The sequence below is a fragment of the Olea europaea genome, chromosome 15 (genome assembly GCF_002742605.1).
Source record: "Olea europaea var. sylvestris chromosome 15, O_europaea_v1, whole genome shotgun sequence".
Lineage (NCBI taxonomy): Eukaryota > Viridiplantae > Streptophyta > Magnoliopsida > Lamiales > Oleaceae > Olea > Olea europaea.
Genome location: NC_036251.1, coordinates 16,270,345 through 16,281,169, shown reverse-complemented (window position 1 = coordinate 16,281,169; position 10,825 = coordinate 16,270,345). Strand labels below are relative to the sequence as shown.

Genomic DNA, 10,825 nt, shown 5'->3' with positions numbered 1-10,825 from the left:
ATAGATGTAGAAGAAGCCTTGAATTTGATGTTGGGAATAGAGTTTTCCTGCGATTATCGCCATGGAAAGTGTTATAAGATTTGGTAAATGAGGTAAATTGAGTCCGAGGTATATTGGCCCATATGAGATTGTTGAACGCATTGGTCCAATTGCGTATCGATTGGCTTTGCGAACAAAGTTGTCCAGAATTCATGACGTATTCCATGTTTCCATGCTTCGTAAGTATATTCCAGATCCATCTCATGTTTTGGAATCACAACTAGTAGAGCTGAAAGAAAATCTTACCTATGAAGAGGAACCAGTTTAGATATTGGACAGAAAGGAACATGTCTTGCGTAGTAAGACTATTCCTTTGGTTAAAGTCTTGTGGAGGAATCATGCTATAGAAGAAAAGTAAAGAGGAGATGCATTTTCAGTATCCCCTAATTTTCCGCACTTAGTTAATCAAATTTTGAGGACGAAATTCTTTTAAGGGGGTGAGATTTGTAATATCTTAAGTTTGGAAAGAAAAGTCAAACAAAAAAAAAAGGACAAAAGACAAAAAAAAAAGGGCAGGCGGTGGAACTCAAACCAATTCATTATAAATCTATCCAAAACCATTTGATAACATACAAACACGCAGAAAGAAATAGAAACAGGGAGAAAGAAAGAGAAATAGAGAAAAGAGAAGAAAGAAGAAAGAAGACAAAAAATAGAAAAAATTCGCCAACGTGTTAGAATTAAGTGCTCTATACTATTAGACTTGAATTCCTCAACTTGGAAATGTAATTAAAAGGTTACTTAATGTTAAGTTATGTTTAATTTTATAGTTGTTAGATTGTTAGATTAAATTTAATTTTATTGAAGGGGTTAAGTGTAATAAACTATTAAATTGAGTAAAATGAAAGAAAAATTAGTTTTAGTAATTAAAGAGACTTTAGAAATCGCCTAAACGTGAAATAATTAAGTTTGGATATCGCTTATTTAATTATTGAAATTACTTAATTGTTGATTTAAAAATTATATTATATTTTAGGTGGCGATACAGATATTGGGACAGCGTACCAATCGAGTTGATTTTGGCGTACATAGTTCTGTGAGTGGAAAAATATCAATATTTTTAAAATAATTATTTTTAGAGTATGTGCAATTATACGCAATTATGTGTTCGAATTACATGGTTATTATGGAAATCTCTTTTAGTATGATACACGTGGAATCTCAAAGATTATTTATGGCACATTTGTGACTTGGTGTGTAAGACATGTGATATTAAGATTTGTTGGGTATGTGAGACATGCAATATTGAGATCGATCAGAAAAGTACCCATGATTATATACTTCTTCTAGTTTACAAAGGGGCATTGGCCGTATTCAATCCTACCCGGAGAATCTTGACCTGACATTGGTCTTGATCGTGTACATATAGTTCACAGAGGGGCATTGACCGTGTTCTAGAATTGATTATAAGAGGTCTTTGAGACTGGCTTTCGTTCACGGAGGGGGCCAAAGACCCATGGTGAAAATTCTTAGCCCAAGAGGTGGATTACATATTTCAGTCAGATGGTATATTTTTGATGAATTTTTTAGCACGTTTGATGTGACGTGATTATAGCATGGTTATCAGCTGATGTTCATATCAAGATTTTAAGATGATATTTTATGATCTCATGTGAATATTTCACTTTTTGGCTATAATTACATAATGGTAGCTTGTGAATTATCAAATGATATGAATTTGATTTTCAATAAAAAATGTATAAATGAAAAAGTATATTTATTTTGAATATCTCCACTCACTAAGCTATCAACTCATATATTTTTCACATTTTTCCTTATCAGGCAGCAGTTGAGAATCTGGGCATCTTTTGGAGTTGAGCCTTGATTTTGGAGTTAGAGCCACACGACAGAGTTTGTTAGTATGACTCACTTCATAGAACATGTATTCATTATTTTGGGACGAATGTTCATTTCTAGATGTGATTTTGCATCACTTGTAGATGGTTATGGGGCTCACTATGTATTTTGTATCCATATGTATATTTCATTTTACTTCTTCGTAAAGGTTGAAATTTCGGCTTATTTTTATTGTGCTGTGCTATAGTTTGAGATTTGTGTGAAATTGATCACAGGTTAGTTAGTCCTGTTTACAGGGGAGATAATACTGAAATTCTATTAGAAAAATGATTTATAAAAGGTGATATATTATATTTGTAGCAGCCTTGATGGTGGATCCGACTTTTAGTTGGAATCTATCATCGGCGCATGCTATGTCCAGATCTGGTGTTACACGGGATGGGGTGTGTCACTTCCAACTTTTTAGTTTCAAAAATTTGATGCTTTAAACCTTCAACTCTTCTATTGTATTTTCTAAAGTCAAGGCTACACAAGTAGGCTGACACCTGTAATACCTTAATGAATTAAAACAAGTCAAATATGTCATGCTAAAAATTAATAGGAAAATTTGATAGCGTGTTTTAAAATAAGTGGTTTATGCTATTAAGCTTGAACTCCCTAGTTTCGAAAGTTAACTAAAACATTATCCGTTGAAAAGTTATGTTAAATTTTAGCGTAGTCAAATTGTTAGTTTAAGTTCAATATTAAGTTAAAGGAAACAAAAATAGCTTAAGTGATTAAAAGGAATTAGGAAAATTGCTCAAGTATAAAAATATTAGGATTTAGCATCACCTATTTAATTATTGAAGTTACTTAAAACAGTTAATTGTTAATTTAAAAATTATATCATATTTTAGGCGACAATATGAAGGTCGAGACAATCTACCGATCGAGTTGATTTTGCATACATAGTTTTGTAAGTGAAAAAATTAAATATTTCTAAGTATTGCTAAATTTATTATACAATTACGTTGGGTGGGATGTTGTGAATTATTTCAGCTGTGTGATTATTATAAAATGCTCTCTCAATATGATATATGTGGATTACTTGTGAATCAAAATATGAGACATGTTTTATTGACCACTACTAGGACATCAAGGCATGATATTGTGTTGGCCGCAAGCAAAACTTCTAGGGTTATTGCAAGGATAGTTAGGGGATATGCCTTTGGTGATCACTCAGGAGGAATGACTACTTGCTTGTGCCATTGTGATATGGTGATTATTGGCATTTCGGGGGACATATTTCTTGGGTAATCATGGGGGTTATCAGAGGATACCTCTAGTGATCACAGGAGGATAGTCCACTCGACTGTGATATTGTGATTATTGCCATCTTGAGTGGGATACTTCTTGGGTGATCATGGGGCTGTCAGGGAATGTACCTCTAATTATCATAAGAGGTTGAACCACTCAATTATACCCAATTGATTATTGATTATTGATATTGATATTACGCAGAGCTCTCTCGAATACCTAGTAGATGTGTCAAGAATGACTCATATTTCGAGTTTATATTGGTGATTTTATTATGTCAGCGAGATGATACATTTCAGTATTACAAGAATGACTCCTATTTTGATTATTATTATATATTATATATTATATTATGACCTATTGAGTGATGTAGACTCGAAATTGATAAAAATGTATAAATGAAAAAGTATATTTATTTTCGGACTTCTCCACTCATTGAACTATTAACTCATATATTTTTCTATGTTTATCTTATCAGGTAGCAGTTGAGTTTTTGGACATCTTTTGGAGTTGAGCCAAAGCGACACAACAGAGTTTGCTAGTGAACCCAGCTTCCATACAATAGAATTGAAGGACAACTGTATAGCTAGGGTCTAAGGGTAAATGTGTGCTGCTCTTGCATTTGTTCTTAGCATGTCATTTTGACCACCTTGTGAGAAGAATTCTCTTTCTGTGGATACCTTGTTAGAGAGGCACTTTTTCATAGAGCATGTAGTCGATGTTTTGGGACCGTTCATTTTTGGATGTGATTTTGCATCACTTATAGATTGTTATGGGGCCCACTATGAATTTTGCATCCATACGTACATTTTATGTTATTTTTATAATAAACGTTGAAATTTCACTTATCTCTATTATGTTGTGTTATTTTTAGGCTTTGTGCATAGTGAATTACAGATTGGTTAGTTCTATTTACAAGGGAGATAATACGAAAATGCTGTTAAAATAATTTTTAAAAAGGTGCATATTGTATTAGCTTTGATGGTGGGTCCAACTTTGGATTAGTACCTATCATTGGCACACGTCACGTTCCAGGTCCATTAGCGTTACTCAGAGTGGGACATGTCATGAACTTCTTTCAATTAAATTAAGAAAACTAATTCTTGAATTGAACAATTGAATAAGATGATAAAATGATTATTTTCTCTCTCCAAATTTGAATACTATGAAATTATGTATTATGATTATTGTATAATTCCATAGGATGTCCAGTTTCCATCTAATATTTATTTATAGAGATAAAATAGTTACAATCTTTATACAATAATAGTTTCACATTCGAATAAGATTTATAATTAAAATTCAAGTAGGAGTTTTAATTAAAGTTCAAATCCAATTAGTGAATATTTAATTACACACATAGTCCTAGAATTTCAATTACAATTATAATTAAGTTTACAACTTTCATAGTAGAGTGAATTGCTCAAATGGTCACTGAACTTTGCAAAAAATTTTCAAGGGGTCACTGAACTTTAAAAATCACTTAAATGGTCAATGAACTTTGCAAAAAATTTCCATGGGAACACTGAACTTTAAAAATCACCTAAATGATCACTGAACTTTAGAAAAGGTGTCCTCAAGGTCACTGAACATTAAAAAATGTTTCCCAGGGGTCACTGAATTCAGTGACCTCAGAGAAACGTTTTTCAAAGTTCAGTGACCATTTAGGTAATTTTTAAAATTCAATGACTCCATAGAAACCTTTAGCAATGTTCAGTGACCATTTATGTGATTTTTAAAGTTCAGTGACCCCTTGAAAACATTTTGCAAAGTTTAAAGACCATTTGAACAATTCACTCTTGATAGTAATTACAACTCAGTACAAAACTTTATAGTAATTACAATTAAGTCCAAAACTATTATAATTACTGTAATTAAGTTTCCGTACTTTATAAAGATATATATTATTCAAGCTTCAATAATTAGATCCTTTCAAATTGACTTTAGACCGCTCAATCTAATTATTAGTCTTTGCTTTTTCACTAAAAGCAAAAAATTGAACTCTTGAAATATATAATATCACAGAAGCTAATAAATTTGTAATACTTTCCTCAGACCTATCGTATATGTATTTTATCCCCATTCGAGATTAGATAATTAGGTACGAGAATAAATGACCGTTTTACCCTTCTAATTATTCTCACTAACTTGAAGTTCATTTTCTTCAATTGTCATGTGAACTAATTACTGATGTTGAAATTCAGCCGTCATTAAACATTAAGCTCAGATTTTAACCATTCAACAAAAAATACTTAAGTAGACACTACCTATTTTTCAGGGTGATGGTTCTCGACATGGATTCATATTCTTTACTTCGCTCATTTATAAGTCCCTAACTCATCGAGATATTTAACTAATCAAATTGATCTCACCCATTGAATATCAAATGACCATTAAAATCACAAAAAGATATACTTAACCATGTCAAGGGATTTGATGAAATATACTGTAGTCAAATGAAATTTAATTCTCTGCTTAGTCATACTATAGAATTAAACTCAACACGTGGTCCATTTAATACATTACAAGTGTACTAGTGTCACCTTTAATTATTTTTGTGATAATACAACTTACAAACATGTATAGTGAGTTAATCAACACTATACCTTTCCAGTACAAGGTGTTAACTCTTATACATTGGTTATGAACAAATAATTTATGATCAAAATATAAGTTATTTCACACTGTACTTCTCAACTCAAATATCCAACTTATATTATCACATGTGATCATATGCACTTTAATTTGTATGCTCAATAATAAATGAATGTAATATTTATATATTATAAATAATTATTTTATCATAGCAAGATATATTATATGGGCACACAACCCGACATTGGCACCGGCCTCAATGAATGCATTCTTAGTGGTCTCCTCTCAGTCGGTTGACTACAAGTAAGTAGTATTACTTACACATATATTCCCAAGTCTGCCTGCATACATGTAGCCTGGAGATATGTGTGTATGCTGGGGGGAGAGGGTGCGGGTTGATTGAGAATTACGTGTTGTTTTTCTTTGACCCAGCATTTTTTTTTCCCAATCTCGTAACTGTATTTATAGAATTTCATTGAAGGAGTGTGTAAATAAATTGTTGCACGTTCTTTAATAATAGCTAGTTAAAATCAAGATCTAGTAATTAATATCTACAATTGTGTTTTTGTTGTGTCTGGCACTTTGATCTGGCTCTCCTGGAACAATGTTTTAGAAGGATGAAAGGGTAATTAGAAATTCAAATCGGGTTTTGGGTTGATTCTCGAATTCTCATCCCGAGGCCTAAATTTTGTTGGTTTCTGGTGAATTTTTTTTATCTATCCGAATATAAGAGTTGCTTGGTGAACTTAAGGATCTGTAGAATATTTCTTTACCATTGAACTAAGAAACTGATACTATGAGAGGCCTTATATTCGTGACTGAAACGACTTATTCAGATTTAAATTTAATTTTCAAAATGAAACTAACTACTATTGTTTGGACTCGATTTTTTTGTTGTTGTTGTTAATATAACTTGATGCTTAATTCAAAAGAAGAACAAAACCGAACAAAAATAATAATCTATGTTACGTGTATTCCGCTCCCTCTCCACCAATAAATACGGAAGAGAAACGAATAATTAAATAGTTGAAATAGTTGAAACACAACACAACTTTGATATGTATACTACTTGAAGCTCGATTTACCAGCTGTCTGTCTTCGAGATACTATTGCCACACATTTGTAAATTTCTCATACTTGCACCCAAATTATTGATATGTAGATCTACAAAGTTCCTGCAACTGATGTTGAAGCACTGAAATCCCCCTTGACGGGGCTATTTGAAAAGCTCCATGCTCGAAAATTCTTTATTTTTTTCCAAGACTTTGAAGGGAGTGATCCCAAGTCTCATGAGGGAATGGATTTGAACAAAATCACAGGAAAAGAACTTATTGCGTATGTATTTCATCCCTATTTATTATTGAATTCTTTGTAACTTTCCACTTAAAGGTTTTTGACATCTAATATTTATATAAATGTATTGTTAATTGATTTTTTCTCTTCCTCCTTTTTACCATCTTCATCTCAATAATTGCTAATAAAACTGTTCTTTGACAATTCATGTGTCATCATACAGGGAAAGAAACTTACTTATAATTGAGTAGAGAGTATAATAGCAATTGATCACATCACATTAATTAGTTTGCCTGGGTATCTGGATAGATTATTTAGAGTATCTGAGATCTAATCCTGTAACCATATTGATGCATCAGAAAAGCTCTGATTGTAGAAAACATTTTTATTGCTCGTATAGTGAATTCGAGTAATATGAATGTGACTTAGGATACAATCAAACAGAATAATAGAATTATAGGAGAAGAGAAAAGGGGAGAGAAGAAGAAAAAGGAAGGGGAGAGAGACAAGAAGATAGAAAAAGTCTCAATTTTTATGCCTATCAAAGCTGTATCTATTATAATGCATAAACTCCCATTTCGTAGGTTTTCAAAAAACCTATTCTAAATAGGAAATATTTATCAAATCCTATATAATCTAGGAAATAAACAAAATAAAATCCTAGAAGATCTAGTAAATAAACCTTAATAATTTTCTCAAATAAGATTTTAAAATAAGATTTTAGACATCGAAAATAATCATATAATAATCTAATAAGATTTCCTTCAGAATATGTGCGCTAGAAACTCTGGATTAAGATGACTCAATTTTGGAGAATTTAATGGTGATCTTATGGAATGGTAGGAGATACATTAGGAGAAACTAGAGACAATTCATGGAAAGGCTATCTCAATCAGTACAGTTCACATACTATTATTCTCTTTTCTTATTCCCTTTTTCACTTTCTTGTTCTCGGTGATATTTAAGTGTGAAAAATATATATGAGAATAGTATTGATTTCTTTAGGAAGTACGAAACTGTGTGAATTATAAAGCATTGACGTTCAGCTCAAGACACAAATGAGTGGCGGTCACTAGAAGTTGATTATAAAAGCAACTGCAGAATGGTGTGATGAACTTCTGTCTCTTATGAAATGTATAAAAAGCATACACGCTTATTTTCATTTCTAGAAAGAAAAAAGATGGAATAATATCTCTCAAGTTTATATTAAGATTTTTATGAGAAAATTATTTATTGTTATGATCCCATTAATGCAGAAAATATGAATTTGAAGACGACACAATTGATTTGATTGGCCATGCTGATAAGTGCGTTTTTATGCACTTATATAACTCACAAACATGACTAAAATACGAGCAAAGTGTATGAAATGTGACCTAAATTCGCTTGATTCTTGGATTGTAGGGTTTTCTGATGGACTTGATGGAATTCACGAGAAAAAAGAAGCAAAAGGACCAAAACGAATCAAGGTGATAGATCAAGGACCAAAGTGCAATTATAAAAAAGATGAGCCAAAGGAGCAATTGAAAAATTTATAGTGCCAAGTACCAATTGGAGATCAATATGAGATGATGGAACAAAAGAGTCGAAGAAAAGAGGTCAAGAAATAAGAAGATTGAGTTTGAGGACTAAAACAACACAAAACGAAGGTTTTAACACCATGCGACCGCACAACACCCATCCGATACATAAAACCAAGAACTAGATTCAACCATGTGATCACATGGTGTAAATTTCTGACGCGATTCTACAGTTTCTGTTTTGCGTTACAATTATTTTGGAACTAGATTGGGACGCGATATAAAAATCTAGAGCTGTCATATTTCGGGGCAGAACGCATTGGGAGGCAAGAAAACCACATCTTGGAGAGGATTTTAAGCGGAATTAACGAATAATTGCATTTCTTCAATTTATGATGTATTTCGATATTATTTCCATGTTAGGCTAGATTTACATGTACTAGGAGATCAATGTACCATGTGATGAGATCTTTAAATTTCTAGTTTTACAATTTGACATTAAAACACGTGTTGATTGATTGAATGATTTATATGCAATTTTGTTTTCCGCAATTAAGGGCCCGTAATTATATGAGTTTTAGTGACTTGTTCTTGCATTTGAGAGAAGTAGAATAGGTTCAACAATAAATAAATCATCATAGGATTCGATAGGGGATAGTAATATACCGCTATGCCCAACGTGAATTTATAAGTGTTTACAAAATCGCATGCATTTTTACATATGCATTTGTCATAGAGATATAGGCCGGTGGTATGTAAAAATAGGTTCAATACATTTCGAGAGAAAATATTGGATAGATTTAGGAGCATTGATTCTTCAACAACTCAATCATGTTGTCACATTGTAAAGTTAGGGTTTAAGGTGATCATTGCATGAGAAATTGTGATCGTAGTACGCTAATTTACATTGAATACTGCAAATTTGCGTTCTCAACAGTTGGTTTACATTCTAGATTGTTAAAAATCATGTCTTGCATATTAATCTCATTTCAATTGTAAAAATTGCATAAATTAGGATTTGCATTCCAATTTAGGGTTTTCTTTCTAAAATTAGGATTTATTTAGGTAAACATTCACATTGAGTAATTTTGTTTCGGTTAAGGCTACGATAGGTAAAATTGAATTACTCAATCTCTGTGGGACGATATTCGGACTCTAAAAATTCATTTTATTGCTTGTTAACGAATCGTACACTTGCGGTGATTTTAATTGAAAGAAATATTTTGAGAACACATGCCTAGGCACTTCATAATGACGATAGTTACTTGGACAGGCCAGCTATGGATTTTGTGAAGAGAATGAAGGTGGAAATTTTATTTTACTGTTGTTTGGATTATTTGAATAAATATCAGCATTTATCTCCTAAGTAGCATCAGCACTGTGCCTAGTTCCTCTGCATCTAAGGTTTAGTGATTTCACTTTGATGGTCTTAGTATACAATATATTTCTAGTAGGTTATAGACCTTGGTTGATCCATAAGAAATGGATTTTCTGATTATGGAAATACGCCATGAATATTGCTAGTAGCAAACATATCAGTTTGTACATTGCTGTCACCTTTCTTTAATTAGCATTTTGGCTCAGAGTATATTTCCTTATATATTATTAACTATTTTCTATGGACTTCTTTATCAAATTTTCCATGTCTCTTCTTGGTAAACTATCCATATCTTCCTTTAGAAAATTGGAGATAATTTGATATGAGAGATGTTAGGGAACTACGACCAACTGCCCTGGGTTCCACCAGGCGTTGTGCCCATGAATGATAATTTCTTATTATTTTCCATTGCAGGCTTGTTTTGTTCAAATGTTTATTAGTAAACACTTGCTTTCTAAAAACTATATGCAGAGTCTTTGGCACACTTTCAATCAGGTTCACCTTACATCTATCCATTGTATGGACTGAGAGAATTGCCTTTGGTTATCCCTGATTGTAATTTTTCTTTCTTATTTCTTATTCTGCATTGATAGCCATCCCAACTTAATTTTGTTGCTCGTGCCATATGCATAATGCGCCATCCAATCCCAGACACTAAATATTCTCATTTTTCCAAGTCATTCTGCCACAGAAACAACTTGGTCGTAAATCAGATATGTATGTTTACCTAGTTTCGTTTGTATAATTTTTATGATGACAGATTATGGAGAACTTAATATGAGTTTGAAAAATTAAAATATCGAATGGGATACAGAAGTTTTGTACACGAAGTCATAGTTCTGGATATCCTTAAAGACATAATTGTTTATTTACAGCAGGTATCTGTTCTGCTGCTCTTATGCAAACA

At 32.1% G+C, this 10,825-nt stretch overlaps 1 pseudogene; it reads left to right on the top strand.

The window, feature by feature from the left end:
- Window positions 1-211: 211 nt before the first annotated feature.
- LOC111411296 overlaps window positions 212-10,825 on the top strand; it is a 67,696-nt pseudogene continuing 57,082 nt past the window's right edge.